The following is a 4,557-nucleotide window of genomic DNA, read 5'->3' on the forward strand; positions in this document are numbered from 1 at the left end:
TGACTCATTGTTTTTGTCCTGTTTTTATTTTAATGTTCGGAATAAAGTTTTCATTCATTCATTCAAACGTTGGAACTGTCTCATGAATACTAATACCATTCATCGGATATTTACTTCATAAAACAGCTTACAAATACTTATTGTAATTTTCTGTTTACATTTTTGAAGAGTTTTGATATGAGTAAAAACAGTGCGAGTGTTTTGCTATGGTTTCTCTTCGCATTTGTTTTGCTGATCCAGATTCTTTCCCCTCCTTTTTGCTGTGATTGCGCGTGTTGCCGTCCTCGTGTTTGTTTTGTCCACTTGACGTGTTTCCACCGTCAACACGCAGATTTCTTTGGTTTGTTTTCAAGGTTTTCTTATCGTTGCCAGTTTTTCTTGCACCATAAAAGGACGACAGTTTTTTGCACCAAACGCGTCTTATTTGTTTTTCGTTTATTGAATATTTTCCCCTCTTGAACGCATCCTATTAAACGTGTATGCAAACAAAGTGTTCCGTTTTATTGTGTGGCTTTTTGATTGAAATCAGTGACAAAGATTTCCTCACTCACGCCTCATTTGGTCAACATGCACGAGGCCTGCGGAGACGCTCTTAATATTTTAAAGGCCCCAAAAAGAAAAAGATGGATGAGGAAGACTGCGGCGGTGTTTCCTCAAGCAACTTGCAAAAATAATTTTCTTTTCGTGCGTGTGTGTGTTAGGTGGAAAGTGGTGGGGGCAGTCTTTTCAATCTCAGGAGCAGGAAAAAAAAAGTCCATTAAACGTAACCACATTCCCGCCATGCCTCGGGCCACGTGCACAAATCAATCACAGTGGGACTCGGGATGGACCGCGTATTTTTTAATGATTTATAAATGAAACTGGATTTTTGGTGGAGCGCCTTTTAAATGAGATTTGAGCAATTGCTTCTACTGTACATGCACGTCTGGACTCATAAAACGATGATATTGAAACAATAAAATGTCATTTGAAGTGTTCACAATACATAACCATCTAACGGCTATTAACGAGTATATTGTTTTTAATATTATTATATACCTTTATTCATCTTTATAAAAAAATACCCCCCCGTCCCAATTTCCCCCCTTTTTAATTTCCCCTATGATAATTATTTAGATCGCCTATACTATATGGCCTCATTATAAAAATACTACTACAGAAACTCATTGAACGTGGTCAAATTCATATATTATATATATTCTATATTGCAAAATTCCAAAACAGTTTACCAAATTTATTTATGGATTTATTTTCAATAGATAGATGGTAATTTCCACTCTAAAGCCCTAATATATTGGCAATTCGTCTTCCCCCCTTACACGTCGAGCTTTTTAAAATGTAGTGTGTATATAGCGCATACTACTGGTGAAAACAATGTAATTCATTAAAAAAACATCACTATGCATAAAAAAGAAAATATCCATGAACTTTCATATCAACATGCATTTTTAGAAATACTCGTAAAACGAGATAGTTGCATTTGATCACATAACATGAGTGGCACCTAGATGGAACTGACAGATTTGTCCGCTAAGGGGACCCAAACAAAAAGAAAAGCTATCAAAAGGCTAGGCACATACAATTTGAAGAAAAACGTTGCAGTTTGGTCACTTTAAGTCTCTGTAGATTGTGTTCTTCCTTGTGCTTTTTAGCACTCGTTTTGGGGTGCACTACACAATTTAACGAAATCTAGAGGTCAAATAATACACACTGTCCCTTTAAGCTAGGGGTGTCAAACTCATTTTAACTCGGGGCACACACGGCCGGACTAGTAGATTGAGGAGAAAGAAAAAAGAGAAAAAGATATTAGAGAAAGAGAGGGAAAGAAAAAGAGAGTGTGGGGCAAGGAAAGAGAGAAGAGAGAGAGAGAGAGTGAGAGAAAAGAGAAAGAGAGAACGTGAGAAACAAAAGAGAAATAGTGAGAGGGGAAAAGAGAGAGAGAAAGAAAAAAATCCAAAGAGAAATTGAGAGAGAAAGAGAAGGGTAGAAAGACAAAAGGGCAGAAAGTGAGAAGGGGGAAGCAAGAGAGAGAGAAAAGAGAGAGAAAACGAAAAAAGGAATAGAGAGCAAAATAAGGTAAAAAGACAGAAAGAGACAAAGAGGAACAAAGAAGGCGAGAGAGAAAAGAGAGAAGGGTAGAAAGAGAGAAGGGCAGAAAGACAGCAGGGGAAAAGCAAGAGAGAGAGCCATATATGAATCTTCTTCCTTTTGATGGCCGGTCTCAGACATGGCTTTTGCTTTGCCACGCTTCTGATTGGTCTCTTCAATGGAGATGGTAACACTTGTCTTTTGCTGGGTACTTTTTAACCAAGCTACTAGTTGAGAACCTTTACGGCATCTGTTTCTCAAACAAGACTTGTCATCTTTTCATTTCTCTTTCAACTATTTTTAGAGTGTGCTGTTCTCCGGAAAGAGTAATACACACCGTCGTAGGAGATCTTAAGTTTCTTAGCAATTTCATTTCTTAGAACAAGTATAGACTGGGCTTCAAGCGAAAGTTTTCTTTTTATGGCCGTTGTGAAAGGGGGGCGGGGGGGATTGATTTTGTAAGGTTTATTGTTCTAAATTCTTTATCAATTATCCATTATCCGTTATCGGTCAAATCATTATACGCTACAAAGCCAAGGGGCCGAGACACTTGCTCTCAGCCAAAAGGCTGAGTCGAGGTCCTGGCCACAGAGCCAAGCAGCGATCAGTGCGAATGCACCGTTCCCGGAGGTACTGCAATACCGGGCCGATGCGTGGAGTGGACAGAGCGAGCTCTTTTTTTATCTCCCGATCGCAAAAATCAAAGTGACCATGCCGACACAGTGTGAATACACTACAAAGCACACGGTCTAATCACATCCATAAATTCTATGCTCCAGATACTCGACTAGCTCAAAGGAAAGTCGGTTTTAAAGCTTCTTTAACCATCTAAATTAGTGGTTCCCAATGTGGGCTCTACCGAACGGAGCAGTGTGAGAGACGATGCTATCCTGTGGCCGCAGATGTGCAGAGGTCATTCACAGCAGAGGCCTGTACAATACTTACTAGTTGCTGACTGTTGTAACCTTCAATATTTTTTTCTATGTCAACGTAATCCTTACCATGTTCAGCCCTGAACTGGCAATCAATTCCAGCCGAAGTGTGGAAACGATTATACGTTACTGTCACGATAACCCATCGCCCCCACCTGCACCCACTCGTTTGGCGCCAGCTGTATCTCGTTGCCTATTTAAACTCACTAATCCATTCACTCTTTGTCAGTCCATCGACGAACCTCTGCACTTGCAAGCAAGCATTTTGACACTGTCCCGACTGGTCCGGTATCCTGCTCAAGAATCAAGTATTGATTCCGTCTGTCCCGTCCTGTCCAGTGTCTTGCTCGTGCATCCTGTATCCAGTATCGATCCCGTCTTGTCTGGTATCTTGCTCGTGCAACCTGTATCTGGTATCGATCCGGTCTGTCCTGTCCAGTATCCTGCTTGTGTATCCTGTATCCGGTGTCGATCCCGTCTGTCCCGTCCTGTCCAGTATCCTGCTTGTGTTTCATGTATCCAGTATTGATCCCATCCTGTCCGGTATCCTACTGATGTATCCTGGATCTGGTATCGATACCACCTGTACAGTCCTGTCTGGTATCCTGCTCGCCTACCCCGCTTCTTCTGCCCAGTGATCGCCAAATCACTGGCGTTTGTGTTACCGCGCACGACTGCCCCGCTTTCGTAAAATAAAGCTTGGTGTGAAAACGTTATGCTTTGGGTCTACCGTCTATTCGGGCTCTGACTCATTACCATCCACCGCAAGACCTGCCCTTTCTTGCATTTGTCTTCTGTGGAGGAGCGGTCTTCTTGGGCGACTTCAATGAATTTCTTGTTTTGTAAAGATTGAATTCTCTTGAAATCATAGATGTGGAACGGACAACTTGTCGTGCAATGACTGACAGGAGCATCCCTTTTGTTTTCATGTGGACAACCTGCTGCCGGAGGCTTTCAGTCACAGTACAACGACCAACCATCTTACAAAGTAAGTAAAACTGGCAGTTAGAATGTCAGTTAAATAGGGGTTGACAGATAAACAAGGAAACTAGCACCATGTGCTAGATTAGCACCATTAATTGAGAGGCACCTGAAAGTGGTCTCTAATTTTGATCAGTGCATTTTTTCAAAATACTGAATCTTTTGTTAAAAAAACCTAATCTATTTTGTGAAAAAGTGTTGTGGTAGCATGGTATATACAAAACAAAATATCCATGAGGAGGTTGAGGAGTTAATATTGATCTCCAGTGTATGTTTGTATTTTTCAGTGAGTTTAACGATGAATGGACACTATTCCTGATTAGTTTCACATACCTCTTAACCTGTACGGTTTTGCCGTCCAAAGTACGTTTTTTATGTATTTTAAAACGAGTACGACGTTCAAGGAAATCGGTACGGAAAAACGCAAATTTGTCAATGATGGGTACCATCTGGTATACACCGACTATCACGAAAAGGCAAATCAATCAGGTCAAAGGAGTTCGCCGCGGAAGCCTCTATCTCGGTATGTTTTTTTTTCGCCGCAAACGAAGCGAGC

At 41.0% G+C, this 4,557-nt stretch overlaps 1 non-coding gene across 1 annotated transcript; it reads right to left on the reverse strand.

The window, feature by feature from the left end:
* Positions 1–2,696: 2,696 nt before the first annotated feature.
* Positions 2,697–2,894, reverse strand: LOC148354910 (U2 spliceosomal RNA). The gene has a single exon (XR_015852348.1). It is a non-coding gene; the product is annotated as a U2 spliceosomal RNA (small nuclear RNA).
* Between the last annotated feature and the right edge of the window lie 1,663 nt (positions 2,895–4,557).

This window comes from Urocampus carinirostris, chromosome 12, assembly GCF_059441175.1.
Source record: "Urocampus carinirostris isolate Australia breed hairy pipefish chromosome 12, RoL_Ucar_1.0, whole genome shotgun sequence".
Classification (NCBI taxonomy): Eukaryota; Metazoa; Chordata; class Actinopteri; order Syngnathiformes; family Syngnathidae; genus Urocampus; species Urocampus carinirostris.